Raw genomic sequence first — 16561 nt, forward strand, 5'->3', positions numbered from 1 at the left:
TAACATCAGAGACCTCGCATTTGAGTGACACATAGAAGCCAGATGACATCCCTTTCAAAAGTAAGAGAAAATTGCAAAAGCCATCTGTACCTGACTCCCCACTGTCCTCCAAAAAAAGATGTCAATACATACATATAAAACACCTGAAGAACTGTCTGCAATTTGAAACAAGGCCACAGAAGCCTATGTGAGGATTCTGTGAAAATTAGAATAAGATATTGTTTAGAAAATGTGTTCTCACTGGGAAGAGGACACTGTGGGGCAACAACCTGGCAAGCAAAATAAAATGCGCACAGAATATGGCAAATAGAAATTTAAATTGTAGCTCCTTCTAACCTCTACTTTTCGCATCTCCCAAGCCTAAACTTGGTCTGAGCTCCTCAATAACATTATAGTAGTTACACAGATAAAGGAACAAAATTCTAAACATTGCCACTAGTACATCCATTCTAGAAATGCATAAGAGGTATAACATAGTTTTCCTTGTTTGAGGATTTGTAGAATGATCACTGTGATGAGTGTTGGAACATGGAAAACCCAGTTACAAGGTTGAACACTATGAGAGAATAAAGACTGCAGGCCTTTAAAATAAAATGAGAAGAAATGACCCACTCAATCAGACAAAACAAATAAGTAGAGAAATGGGAAAGATATCTACAAGAAAGGTAAAGATTCGGACTTAGATGACACTCAAGAAACAGGGACATTTCTCACATGTGCTTATACAAGGACAAATGCAGAGTACAAGAGACTTATTTGTCTCCTAAAAATAAAAGACTTGTCTCTCACACTTTTTTAGTGCTTTTATTTTAGAAAATTTGTAATTTCTTTCCCTCTTTGAAACGCATGTAATTTTTTTTTGTAAGCTGAATAAGCCTCTTGCCAGGTTTAACAACACAGAATGTTGTTCTCAAAGACTGGAACCATCCGCATGAAATGTAATCATAAAGGAAGAGAGTGCCCCTTTTTCTCAATTTCTAGAGGAGGGTACAAGCCTGAATTCAGCAGATGCTTCATCCTAAATTGCAAAACTACCTCCTATCATAAATATATGAGAAGCTTATTTTTCCTTTGGATAAATCCAATTAGCAAACCTGGATAGCCATCTCAATTACCAGGTGAACTATGTGTGACAAATGGTGCCATCAAATGCTCTTACTTGAGGACTAGCTACTTTTTATCTTGAGAACATGTTTGTAATAGATGGTACCCGCGTGGCTAACTGAAAAGGTAAGATTTGTTCTGTCTTTGCAATCTCTTAGTGTAATGCTTGTGAAAGGCATCACATTCTGGTTTAATGTGTATTCAATAATAAATTTGTTTTCTTTCTATTCTACTTTTGTAGAGAAGTTTTCTGCATTGGGAAGAGATTTTGTTGTTAATTAGATTTCCTCAACACTTACCACTATAGACTAACCAACAAAGAATATTAATTTAATGAAAAAGGAGCTTAAGAGGAAATGATGACAGAAGCTGATGAAGAGAACAGTACTAAGATCAGAAATTCAGTACAAAGGCAGAACTGATAAATGAATTGGAAAAAAAAAAAACAGAACAAAATAGTTACCACTAAAAAACTGAATTTTTAGTATGGAGAAAAGTCTAAATATAACCAGAATACAGATAAGTACACAGATATCATAAAATTAGAAGTTAATTCAAAAATATATCCCCTGCTAAGAATATCTGAAATCTAGTGTCTGTGAGAAGAAATAGCTCAATAAAAGATTTTAAAATACAGTATTTCTGTAACATTAACTTGTAGAACCTGACTATAGAAGGGACATATAGTACACCATAAAAAGTTGACATTATAGCACTTAATCCAAACTCATGCCAGTTAAGCTACTGAACTCCCAAGGATAAAAAATAAAAAATAAAAAAATAAAAAAAATCTGTTATGAAGGCAGAAAAAGCAAATTTTCAACAAACATTTTAAAAATTAGACTAGTCTCAAACTTCTCTGCATCAAATTTCAGTGTAAAAAATAAAAGATTTGGTATCTATAATGATCTGAAAGTGTGGGCAATAGCATCATGGCCATCAATAAGCTCAAATATAAATAGCTTCAGTAATAAAATTCCCACAAACCCATTTTGAAGGAAAAAACTACAAAATCTGTCATCTGAAGTTTGGCAACTCAAAAAACTCAGAAATGAAGAAACTGATTTTAAAAATTTTTTAAAAAGGGAGCTGATAAGTGAACCTATTAAATTCAGTATTAAACTGAATTGATGGTTATAGAACAAGATGTTACAAACCTTACTATAAAAATAACAAAGGGCAAAAATCAGGAGGTAGAGAGGAGATTAGAGGAACTAATGTGAAAACTTGTTATTTTCATCTTTCATAGCAGGAAATCAGGAAAATTAACTAAAATTAAAACATGAAGACTCCATCCTCTTATTTGTTTAATAACTTTTTATTAATCTTAAAGAAATATGTTAAAGAAATATAGAAAATGATACATCTTGTGACGAGACAACATTTATTTGAAATTTAGCAATTACTCCAGTTTGTTCTCCTTATAATTTAAGTGAACTTGTATTTAATATATTTTAATGCATTTTGTATAAAATATAATTTCATTAGATTTTTTTTAAATGTGTACCTAACTACACATTTATACAGTTGTCTGAAATCATGCTCATCTGATGTTAAAATTAGTAGTTTTCCTTTTCTATTTTATTTTAACGATTTTATCAGTTTGAAATCTTTATAATGAGCATGTAACTTTTAATCAAAAATAAAAGCAGAAATAAGTAGACAAGATGTTTCATTGGTTAATTCTCAGAGTTGACATATGCATTATTATTTTCTATTGTTATTTTTACATATCACACATGAGCCAATTCTCCTTCAACTACATCTTTATACACTCACAATTCTGGAACCTTTTCAAAGGCACTTAACATTTTGATGTTCATCCTTTTAGGTACATTTCTATACATACAAAGGCATGTGTGTGTGTGTATTCTTACTTAGAGGTTTATTAAATGATTTCAGATTATTCATATTATTTTATAATTTTTCCATTTACTTAATATTAAGTCTTATAAATCTGTTCATGTCATTATATAGTTCTACCTCATGCTTTTTAAAAGCTATGTACGATTCTGTAATGTTGATATACCATCACTTATTTAGCTATTCCTTTATTTTTGGCAATTTCAGTTATTTCCTACTTTTATCTATTACAAGAAATGCTACAATGAGCATAATTGTAAATAGTTTCTTGGGCGAAGGCTTAAATTTTTAAGTATAACAAACCTGTTAGTTCCAAGTCCCTCTACTTCCTTAAACATGCAATGGGAAAACTAAGCATCATTGTCAGTAAGAACTATTTCAAAGAAAGTATGAAAGTAATGTTACCAAGATGGCAACATAGCTCATTCCTGACGTTTCTTTCCTTCACAAAACAACTAATGACTATATATCAAGAAATTGGACAACTTAGAAAGAAAAAAAATTATTAGAAACATGTGACTTAACTGAATCAGGAGGAAATAGAAAATCTCAATGGCATTTTTTTTATGCAAGTAGGAAAAAACTCTTAAAATGTATATGGAACCACACAAGACCCTGAATAGCCAGAGAAATCCTGAGAAGAACAAAGCAGGAGGCATCATACTTCCTGATTTCAATCTATAATTTAAAGCTATAGTAATCAAAACAGTATGCTACTGGCATTAAAACAAAACAAACAAAAAAGACAAACAGACCAATGGAACATAACTGAGAATCCAGAAATAAACTTATACATACGTAGTTAACTAAGGTCTGACAAGGGAGGCAAAAATACTCAATGGAGAGTCTATTCAATAAATGCTGGAATAATTGGATATTTAGATATAAAAGAATGAAACTGGACCCTTATCTTACACCGGTCACAAATATTAACTAAAAATGGATTAAAATCTTAATGTTAAACCTGAAATCATAAAACTCAAAGAAGAAAACATAGGTAAAGCTCTTTGGCATGATTTTTGGTAATGATTTTTTAGATATGACTCTTAAAACACAACAACAAAATGAAAAATGAACAATTGGGACTATATCAAACTGAAAAGCTTCTGAACAGCAAAACAAATCATTAACAAAGTGAAAGACAACCTATAAAATGAGAAGAATATTTGCAAACTGCATATCTGGTAAGGGGTTAAAATACAAAGTATATAACTCAATAGCAAAGAACAACCCAATTAAAAAAATGGACAAAGGGCCAGAACAGATATGTTTTCAAAGAAGATGCATAAAAAGCCAACAGGTACATGAAAAGTTGGCCAATATCACCAGTCATCAGGGAAATACAAACAAAGCTGCAATGAGATGTCATCCCAAACCTGTTAGAATAGCCATTATCAAAAAAACAAGAGCTAACAAATGCTGGCATGGATGTAGAGAAAAGATAACCCTCATGCACTGTTGGTGGGATTGTAAAGTGGTACATACATTTTGGAAAACAGTGTGGAGGATCCTCAAAAAATTTAAAAAATAGAACTTCCATGTGGTCTAGCAATTCCCCTTCTAGGAATATATTTAAAACAAACAGTAATTTGAAAATATATCTGCAATCCTGTGTTCACATGATAATAGCCAAGACATTGTAATGACTTAAGTGTTCACAGATGGATGAATGAATAAAGAAGTTGGGGTGTGTGTGTGTATGTACATACATTATATACATATGTATATATATAAAATAGGCATGTATATTATGTATACAATGTATATATGTGAATAAATTGGAATATACACATTGGAATATTATTCAATCATTAAAAAATGAGGAAATCCTACCATTTGCAACATGAATGAAACTTGGAGCATTAGGCTAGATAAAATAAGTCAGAGAAAGACAAATACCAAATGATCTCATACATGGAATGTTTTAAAAAATGAAATAAAAATAAATCTCATAGAAAAAGAGATTAGACTTGTGGTTACCAAAAGTGGAGGGTGATGGGGAGTTGGAGGAAGGTGGCCAAAGGTACAAAGTTCTGGTTACATGATAAATAAGTTCTAGGGATATAATGAACAACATGATAATTATAGCGGATACTGCTGTATAATTTATATGGAAGCTGAGAGTTAATTCTGAGTTCTCATCACAAGGAAAAATATTTTTCATAGTATCTATATGAGAACATGGATGTTAGCTGAACCTATCATAATCATTGCACAATATATGTAAATCAAGTCATGTTGTATGCCTTAAACTTATACAGTGAAATATATCAAATATTTCTCAAACTGGGGAATGAAAAAGAACTAATTTGACTCCTTTTTACAAGTTCCAGTCGCACTCATCATCATAGTATCTAGGTGTAAGTGTAATTTTTATTATACATGCCCAAATGATTTTGGATAGAGGCCCTTGCAAGGAGAATCCACATAAAGATGTAGAAGAATGGGGGCAATTTTAGTTGCATCTAAGATAAGGCAATGAAATAGTTGAAGGCAAGCAATGTATTAAAAGTCCAATCTGGTCATTTTTAAAGAATATGAGATTTTTTTTTTTTAAACTAGGAAGTCACATTTGGGCATGACTGAGGAGACTCCCAGAATGCTCCTGGAGAGCCTCACGTAAAAGATACTTGCTCTAGGCAGAGTGGAGCCACTTTAAACTGTCTCTATAGGAGGTCTCCAGCTGCCTTCCACTTAGGACCATTTCTCTTTTTTCTTTTTTTTTGGTGAAGCGACCATTGGTTGACCTCACAGATTGCAAGGACCTTGTCAGTTTACAATCTCTTATTTTTTTATATTTTTTTTATGCCTACAGCACCTGGTCTTCCTAGGTGGTCTCCCATCCAAGTACTAATCAGGCTCGACCCTGCTTAGCTTCTGAGATCAGACGGGATCGGGCTTGTTCGGGGTGGCATGGCTGTAGACTTAGGACAATTTCTTGACCTTTATAACCACAGTAACTTCCAGTACCTTTTGTAACTGGAGGGCTCCACCACTTTGAGTGTAGAAGCACATCTCACCTTCTCTTCTTGAAAGTTTTCCCTGAGGGCTTTGAATGAGGCTTACAGTTGAGACTATTTCTGCTGTGTCCATCATCATTGGAGCCATTAGTAGTTTTTTATTCACATCAGGAAAGTGGGAAAAGCACCAAGTGGCTTAGGAAGCCACAATGAAAGCCTCTTGCTATGAAACTATTACCTGAGCATTATATTCACTTCTAAGGAGAAAAAAATCAATGAAAACTATGATCCATGACCATAAGTTGTCATTTGGCTAATAGAACATAATCAATAATGTAAAAATGTAACAGCCGTCAAGGTATGTGGAAGTGAGAGGTGCTTTAGGGCTCAGGTAACTGCAGACATAGTCCTCATAAATACCCTGATTGAGGCAAGCTGGGCTCTACACATAGAGGATTTCTTTCTAGACACCAGAATTTTATTCAGCCTCTTATTCCTCTCCACATTCTCCACATGTATGTAAGTTCTCCACATTCTTCAAGGCCCAATTTCCAACTAAACCTTTCTCCAGTTCATCTGAACAAAGATTATCTACCAGTACTTCAGTTTTTGGTCATGTGCTGCTTGCTTTTTGTATACATATCTCTCCTTTAAATTGTATGAGGGAAAGACTATAACTTTGCTTTCCTTTTCAGAGATATTTATTTCATGTCTCCATATATAGGAGGAGGTGGAGAAGAATAAAATGAAATAAATGAGTGCACGAATATTTAATCAAAATGCACATCAGGAAACATCTTGCCTATGACGGTCTTTAAGTATGTACGTGAAGAGAATTGTGGAAGACAAAGGCCATGGCCCAGATTTCTCTTACATAGTTAAGAAGTCTGTCCATTTTCTGAAACAATCACTGGGCTAATCTTATTCACTTCCCTTATGTCAACTGCTCTGTTACAGACATAAGATAGATGTGCAGAAGCCCAAATCTAGTTTTTAGTTTTAGAATCTCCCAGGCTTGGAGGAGACCACCATTTTTTCCCTGTCCTGATCCACGCTCTCAAAATCTCCAGGTTATGAAAAGTATCAGCTGTGCTTTTCTTCCTTTCCTACCATCTGATCTCTGCAGAGGTCAGCATCTTTTTACCTCTAGCGCTGTCCATATCTTCTCTCCTTGTCTTTAAAAATCTTTTAAAAAGATCCACTCATTGTTCTCTGCTTATCCTTTCTCCCTTTACCTGTTCTGTTTTCTTGCTCATACCTTTGATTCTGTATTGCTCTCATCTCCACAGGAAAATTAATTTTCCCACACACAAAAGTATCTAGAAACCAACCAAATAAAAGCCATGATACTGGTAAGGATGTCCAGATAAGAACAGGAGGTATCAGGAAAAGAGCCTTGATTTACTTCTTAATCAAGATCCCCTCCTACAAGCCTGAGGAAAGTGGAGGCCTGAGACCACTAGTTCTCCTCCTTGATTGCTACCAAGGAATCCACTCTGGGTGAAGGCTGCTTGCATTTGAGGGCAGGTGTGGCTCCTGGTACCCATCTCTACTGTTCTTCAAAAACATTTCTCACCAACCAATTTTCTTTGGGGACAGATGAAAGGCACCCAACACCCTTCCTTGTGCATCCATCTGTTCACAATCAAAGAAAGATGCATCTAACTTGTATTATCCCTGACTTCACAAGGAACCTTAGCCAAAATGCTTATTAATAAACTGTGTAATCTCCAAATGCCCTAGATGACATTGCACTGAGAATATTACTTAAAATCATGCTTTAGGGGGAAAAAAACTTTAATTTATGTCTTCTTGGCTTCTTAAATTTTATCTTTATTGCATTTTGGCAGGGAACACTAAGTATAAATTGAATAAAATGAGACATCACACACTGAGTATTAATTACCACAATTTTAAGAAATCCTACAGCTTGGCCTTCTGAGCTGATCAATGGCAAACTGAAGTAGTAGGATTTTAAAAATTGCTTGCTAATTTTTCTCTGCTCTGAATGTGAGTTACATGTATGTTCTTTAGCTTTTACATTTTACTTGAATTCTATTAATGAGAGTAATTGTTGATCCAAATGAAGTAAAAACAGGATGGGAAGACATTGTACAGTAGATCAGATGATTCTAAAACAGAATCTGTTCAATGGCTCAGAGGCAAAAGATGTGGGAGTTAGAGATATGAATTCTTTGGCTTAAGAAGGAATTTATAGAGACAGAGATGCCACTCCCACTCTAAAGAAACAAAAAATCCTGAAAGTCACTGAACTGGAACATTTCTACAAGTTAAATTTCACACTAACTGGAGAGATAGTGGACCTCAGGAGACCCAAAGTAGTGACATAGAGCTGGGTGGCACTGAGTGAGGAAGTGTTTGGAGAGAACAGTATTATTCTGATAGACCCTGGGAAAGTCAGAGCAAAAACTTAGAAGACTATATATTATGTCTTAGATATCACGTTGTCTAGGAACAAATTCTGAACTCAACCATGAGGTCTTTGTATGGAGTGTACATCATTGTGAAGGGAATACTCTCCTCATAGTCTTTCCATGTTATCCAGATTGGTGGCTTCATTGTAGGAAAAAAGAATCACTAACTAGTGTACCAATGGTGAAAGTGTTCATGGTATAGCCACAGTGGAGTTGGTGAAAAAAATGAGAGAATATAGGAGCATCTGAATGGTAGGAAGGAAGGAAGTTCCCTCTCCCTCTCCCTGTCCCTCTCCCTCTCCCTCTCCCCCGCACCGCCCCCCCACACCAGACTTGGGCACCACCACTTTGCAAGTAATCCACGATTGCTCACAATATTGAAAGGTTGAAAAGTATTCCCCTTGAGAGTAGGTGAGAGAAAAGAACCTCTATTATCACAATTTTCTTTACTATTACACTGAGAGTACTAGCGAGTGAAATAAAACTAATATCCTATGAAGTTGAAAAGTATAAACAAAATTATAATTTGTAGAAAATAAGTCTGCTTATCTAGAAAATCCAAACTAATCTTCAGGCAAAGCATTGATATTAATTGGTCTATGTAACAAAGTCACACTGCATGGTTAATTAATTATTATACAACCTTTTTCTATATACAGAACTAAAAGAAATTATAAATTATACTATTTACAATACCATTAGAGAAATTAATTATAAGTTAGCACTTACAAAAATATCTAAAATCAAACATCTAGAAATACAGTTACATATATAGAAACAAAAGATATGCAAGATTCATATGCTAAGAACTAAAAATATTACTAACAAAACTTTAAAAGACTGAAGTGAAAGTAGAGGTTCACGATTTTTTGACTGTTATGTGCAGATAAAAATTATCTCCAAATCAATCTGTAAATTTAATATATTCCATTTCAAATCCAAGCAGTCTGTATGTGTTTGTGTAAGTCATTGTAGAAATTGACAAGTTATTTCTAAATTTCAAAGATCCCAGACCACCAGTGGCGATGTTGAACAAGCTAGCAAATATGCAGTGCCAAATAGCAATATTTGCTTCAAAGCTGTGGCAACGGGGATAGATATGAAGCCAAGGATACAGAAGCTAGAAAGCACCAACACCTACCTATAAATTCACCTGGTATCACTGAAATGATGAACTGTAGTACAGCGGAAGAAAGATAATCTCAAATAGATAGATATAAGTTAAAGAACATACTGCTAGAACCTTATTTCACTTCTTACTAAAAAATAAGTTCCAAATAGATGTCAGATCTAAATATGAATTAAAAAGTATTAAAAACTCTTAGAAAAAAACAGGGGAGGATACGATTTTGATTGTAGAGTGGGTAAAGATCTTTGTATAGTTTTTTGACATGAAAACTATAACAAGAAAGAAAACTAATAAATTTAAATCTACAAAACGAAAAATGTATGTTCCTTGCAAGACTTTCATAAGAGTGAAAGACAAACAACAAACTAGCAAAACATGCTGACAATAATATATATGACACTATATTTAGAATATATGAAGAATATCCACAAAGCAACAGGAAAAAGTCACACAATCCAATAGAAAAATAGACAAGACTTATTTCTTTACAGAAAGGATAACAAAATAACCAATACATTTACAAAGAGATATTCAACTTCTTTAGATATTGTGAAAGTGCAAATTTAAAAACAGGTATCCTTTAAATGAAGAGATTACACCAACTATTGGCTGTGAAATACCACTAAGAATGAATAAACCAGAGCCCTAATATACACTGCTGGTGAGTTAAGTTGGCACAGTCACTTTTGAATACTAATCAGGATTATCTAATAAAGCAGAACAATGGCATATGCTGAGGCCCATTAAGTCTACACTTAGACACATACACACCAGAAATGATAAGCAAAATGCAAATACTGGAATATAGCAGCATTTGTTATAGAACACAAAAACAAAAACAAAACCCAGACCCAACTATCCACATGCCCATCAGCATTAGATTAGATAAATACATTGCAGTATATTCCCACAATGGCATTGTTTCATATCAACAGAATTACTAAATGGATATTATTAATAATTTTTAAGAAATAAGGCTAAGTAAATACTGTATATTTTCATTTTTATAAAGTACAAAATCAATACTATTCTTTGTTGTTAACCACAGGGACATAATAGAAACTGGAAAGGGGAAAAAAAGTTTGAGTTGATGATCATATCCTAGGGTCTGGTTGTAATTTATTAAGAGAAAATTCATGTGCATAGTTCCTTCTTTTGATTCTCACTTTATAAGTGATGAAACTAAGGTACAAAGAAACGTGCCCAAGGTAACTCAGCTAGGAAGTAACAGAATTAGGCTCAAAACCAAGTAATGTCTTCAGAATTCATGACTTGTACCACTCTGTCAAATAATTTAACATATAACTTCTTAAATATAAAAAAGCAAAGTAAAAGGCATCGTTACAATAAATTTAACAAATTTTAAATCTAAAGAAAAGGTTATGAATATCTAGGAAAAAAAGTCTAATTTACTTCACTACAGCACTAAGAATATTAGAAGGGGCTTAATAGATTTCTGTTAAATTAATTACTAACAGCAAATGATACAAAGATGAATAAAAATCTTCTCAAAATGTTTAAAACCGGCTGAGGCAGGTGTGCAAATACACAAATAGGTCAAAAGTGTTTGTGTACAAATCAGTGTGCGTGGCAATAGAATTAGCGAAGTTCTGGAATCAGAATTAGATAAGATTCTCTTTTTCAGTTTTTTTTCACTGTGCTAATAGACATGAAATTTACCATCTTAACCATTTTAAAGTAAGCAGTTCAGTGGTATTATGTACATTTATATGCTGTGCAACTATCTCCACCATCCATCTCCAAAATTCTTTTTAGCAAAACTGGAACTCTATACCCATTAAACATTGTGTCTTTCTCCCAGACCCTGATGACTACCATTCTATTATTTGTCTCTATGGTTTGGACTACTCTAAGTACCTTGCCTAAGTGGCGGACTACTTATGGGACAGGGAACATGGGCACCTATTTACCTTGCAAGCACGTGAGGAACACACATTCCCCAGCAGTGCTAAGCAGTTTTGTTCGTCTACAAATGGGAGCTTGGGCAGTAACGGTGATAGCGGTGCCAGTACCTGCATCTAACAGAGATGCCATCTAAGTGTTGCAGCATCCTAGCTACATCCAACATAATCACATAATAAATGACCTGAACAAATGACATAATAAACAATCCAGCCAATCGTTATTAGAAACTGTAAAAACCTAAGAGCCTTTAAAGTATTTATTTCCCCTTAAATAAAAATAATCACATACTTTTCACCTTGTTGGTCCTACTCCATCTGAAGGTCAATGAGTCTAGCAAATAGGGAAACCATGACACTCTCCCAGGTTTTGATACAGGAGAATCTTCAGAAAGAAGAACCCAGGAAACTGCCAGATAGAAGCCTATGCTGAGACATAGCACGGCTGATCTCCTAGTTTGTAGTGTATATGATCTCTTCACTTCGTGGAATAGAAAAATTCACAATTTTCCATGTAACAAAAACTCGCCACATTCTTTTGCTTTGGTTTATCTAAAATATAAGGAGACCTCTTCTTTGGTATTCCAAAGAAGATCTGTGTGTCCTGCTGCTTAGAATCCTTTTTAAAGGTCTTTCTCTTTGCTTCCTTTTCTTATTGTTTTGAACATTTAGTACTTGCTCATAAGACACATCTAATATTCTATTAGGCAGATTAGTTCCCAAGTGTTTTAAGTACTTCCCTTGTGATTTTGTTTTTGCTACTTTCTTTACCCATATAAGTTTTTGTATATTTGCATATATTTTAGAAAAATCCTCTTTGGATATAAACTCCTGATGCTTGAATTTTAGCAACAGTATTGAGTTATAGAAAGTGGAGGAATAATTTCAAAACTAGATGGATCTCAGAGATCCAACTGACAGTTTCAGGTGATCAATTAGAGAAGCTTTTAGAAGAAACATTTTAAGACCTTTTTTATTACACTCTGGCCAGTCAAAACTGGGCTTGAAGTGCTCCTTCTAATGGAGGACTTGAGAGGGAGATGAGTTTTTCACACCTGCAGGAGAGGGTTGATTCCACAACCATTCATGTAACTGGTTACACAGGGAGAGGCAGTGACTGTGGAAACAATTATACACCTGTTTTAATACAGCCAAATGGCTTTGTTCAATATTGGCTCATTGGAGGGAGAAACAGCTATTGGTGATAGAGTTATTTTAGACCAGCCGAACTGAGGGGACTTGAAGCATGTAATAGACAGCCCGCAATAGTGGAACTGTTGCCGGAGAATGACACATTTCTCATTTTGGCATGTGTTTTTGTTTTCTGAGATTGTGCCCTGTCCTATAAAAATAAATGGAATTTTAACTACAAGTACAGTATTGTAGTCATTGACATAATTTGGCACTGTAATGCCAATCACAGGATTAGAAGCACCGTGCAGCAGGAAGAAAGAGAACCAGGTTTCTGTCCCAGCTCTGCCAAAAAAAAAAAAAAAAAAAAAAGTGAGACCTTGCTGTTTAAGATGGGTCTTCATTTTGGGCCCTCATCTGAAAAAATTAGAAGTTTGGGCAAAACAGCCCGAACTTCTTTAACAATCTGGGACCTATGAAATATAATTTCACACACTGTAACAACATTGCTATCTGCGGGATAATGGTCTCAGTAAAGTAAATCTACTGTTTTGTAGTGCAGATGTCAAATAGAAATTTAATGCATGAGTCACATCGTTTGTGCCATAAACAATATGTGAGTTTTCTGTATGGTCTGTAATGTGCCATGGGACATTTTTAAAAGTATGAAACAAATTATATGTATTACCTCACTTTCTATTTTGTCTTACTGTCAAGTACATTTTTGTTATTATGTGCACTATAAAGTATTGGAACTCTGTGCTCAAATTTACCATCACATTAGCACTCTAAAGGCTCCGAGAATCCTATAAAACAGAAATGTGATTCATTCTAATTAACCCAGTATGTGACAGATACATCTATTCATGAAATCCCTTATTTCTGAGTAATAGCAGTTAATGAACTCCTCAGTGATAATGGTCTTGGGACATTTAGAAGAACTTCAAAGTAGTTGAAGAGACCTTCTCCAAGGTCTCTTTTGAGATAGAGGATTTTATGAAATCTCAAAGGACAGTTCTTGACAGATTAAATGTATAGTGAAGTTACAGGATGAAACTTGAAAATTTTGAAATAAAATTTATAAATCCATACCTTGGGGTACTTTCCCATTTCTCCATTATCAGATTATTAGATGGACTCATAAGTTAAATCCAAGCAGGGGAGAAGAATGGAGGATCCTTAGGCTGGAAGCCAAGTACTTGGTGGTACCATGGTTTATACTCTGGCTTGAAATTGGCCACTGGGGACTTTAGGCAAATTGTAAGACCTCTATGCTTTAATTTACCTATCTGAAAAAAATGGAGTCAATAGAACAATACTGATTGTAAAAGCAAATATACAGAACAAGTTTCACCTTTTGTATAGAACTTAGGCCACTGTACAAAATGTTTGAAATAACTCAGGCTAGAATGGGAGGACATGCCAACTTAATAAATTTCATCATATCCTGCAAAGATAAGTGAGGTGTCTAATAAAGAGATATGTGCCTGCAGTGTTGGTTTTCCTTTACTCCCTAGATCTCCCTCATTTTTGTCATGTTTCTGGGAGATTGGTTATGTGTTTGCTACTGGTTAACACAGTTCATTTTAGAAAGCTAACTTTATTATTAAATAATTGAGAAGACTTGGTTTCTAACCAGCATGTAAGGAACATAGAAGATGTCACTCTGTCCTAACAGTCAAACTGAAAAGTCAATAACTTCTAAGAGCCATCGGAGTAATGCGATCACAGGGCAAACAAAAGACAGACAGGCTGCATAGAGCACCAGTTTGGCAGAACAGAAACCTATAAGCAGAAACTTCCATGGAAAGCAGTACCAGAGTAGGAAAACCTGAACTGTAATTGATGAGTTACTGAAGGCTCAGTATGGGCATTCTGACAAAAACCTTAGGGGGGCTCCAAGTCATGTAGGGCCCCCATATTTTTGTGAGTTTTAATTCCAAGAGTTCTACCATTTCACAGTGAATGTCAGAAAATTCTCCTCCTGCTTCCAGTGAGGAGCGGGGGAAAAATAGGTACACCAATCTTTTTTCTTTTTTTTTTAACTCAAAAACGTGACACAGTTATCTACTTTTTAAGGATTTGTGGTGAGGTCACTAGCATTCTTTCTTTGAATTAACTAGCATTTGAAGACTATTCTCTGTCCATGAGTATTCTTTTTTTTTTTTTTAAATTCCCATCCCTCTACTTTCTCTCTGGGAACCATCAGTTCTCAGTATCTATGGGTCTGTTAGTTTTGTTTATTCATTTTTTGTTGTCTTTTAGATTCTACATGCAAGTGAAATCATATGGTGTTTGTCTTTCTCTGACTTATTTCACTTAACATAATATCCTCTTAAGTCCATTCATGTTGTCACAAATGGCAAGATTTCATTCTTTATTGTCTGGGAACCATCAGTTCTCAATATCTACGGGTCTGTTAGTTTTGTTTATTCATTTTTTGTCTTTTAGATTCTACATGCAAGAGAAATCATATGGTGCTTGTCTTTCTCTGACTTATTTCACTTAACATAATATCCTCTTAAGTCCATTCATGTTGTCACAAATGGCAAGATTTCATTCTTTATTGTTGTTGAATAACATTCTATTGTGTGTATACACCATATCTTCATCCATTCATCTATTGATGAACAGCTAGGTTGTTTCCAGATATTGGCTACTGTAAATAATGCTGCAATGAAACACAGGGGTGCATATATCTTTTCAAATTGGTATTGTTTTTTTCAGATAGAAACCTAATGTAAATAATAAAATATGGGTAATAATGTTTTTTTCAGATAGAAACCCATGGAATGTAAACCAAGTGTGAAACCTAATGTAAATAATAAAATATGGGTAATAATGACATGTCAATGTACATTCACTGATTATAACAAATATGCCATTCTGGAACAGGATATGGATATTGAGAGGCTGTGTGTGAGTGGAAGTTGTATGGGAACTTTCTATATTTTCTGCTCTATTTTTCTGTGAATCTGAAACTGCTCTAAAATATAAAGTCTGTTTCTGTTTAAAAAATATTTACTACTTTGGATATTACTAAATATCCAAACTTCTGATAGGTTAATACTCCCAACTGAAATTTAGCTTTTTTTAAGGAAAAGGAGGATGGCTTGCTGTTTCTTTCTCAGGCCCTAGATGGTGGCCTCACCCAAAGTAGAAGCTACACATTTTTCTTAAAAATATTTCTGACAAACAAAAAAGGCATGGTGACTAATACGAGCCCACTCCCAGACTCCTTTCTCGATTACTCAGAATTGCTATGAGTCTGATGTTCAACACTCACATTCATCTTGATTTTTCCTACTCATGTGTGGATTTCTGTAATATACATTATTCTTGCATATTTTTAAACTTCATAAAATACTTTATTCATAGTTTTTCACCCGTAAATATTTGTGAGATAAATTCATGTTGATTCATGTCTTTTTAATTCATTCATTTCCACTTTTTAGTATCCCTATTAATATACAATTTTTTCCATTCTTATGTTAATGGAATTTAGATTATTGCTGGTTTTTACTATGACTACAATGCTGTGATGAACATCTGTACACATCTGATATCTGATAAGCAGGTTGCTCTAGGGCATGTCTGGAATGGAAATTCTGAGTCATAGCCTGTGCATAACTTCTATTTTAAGATTTTCCAGATAACTTTCATAATAATCATATAACTTACATTCTTATGAATCTTTATTTTATAAAACTATTTTTCTAACACTAACATTTAGCCCTGTGGGCACTGACATTTATAAGGTGATATACTCTTTGCTGCCAATTTTACTCAAGGGGCTGCAGCTCAAGTCCCTAATTCTGGTGTCCAAGAGCAGGAACTCAAGATCACCATTGGTTGAATGGATCCTCATCTCTGTTATATCATGACCTGAAGTCCCCAGAATTCAGTGTCCGAAGTATGAGTTCCTTCTTCATAACCCTGAACTATTTAGAACTTTCATTTTAAATGCAGCTTCCATTATAATTGAAAGTTGGGTTTCATGGAAAATAAAGAAGTGCA

The 16561-nt window shown here is 34.3% G+C and overlaps 1 pseudogene; it reads right to left on the minus strand.

Moving 5' to 3' along the window:
* Nucleotides 1-5773: 5773 nt before the first annotated feature.
* On the minus strand, nt 5774-5892 carry LOC112470195 (annotated as a pseudogene).
* Between the last annotated feature and the right edge of the window lie 10669 nt (nt 5893-16561).

This window comes from Pteropus alecto, unplaced genomic scaffold (genome assembly GCF_000325575.1).
Source record: "Pteropus alecto unplaced genomic scaffold, ASM32557v1 scaffold177, whole genome shotgun sequence".
In the NCBI taxonomy this organism is placed as follows: domain Eukaryota; kingdom Metazoa; phylum Chordata; class Mammalia; order Chiroptera; family Pteropodidae; genus Pteropus; species Pteropus alecto.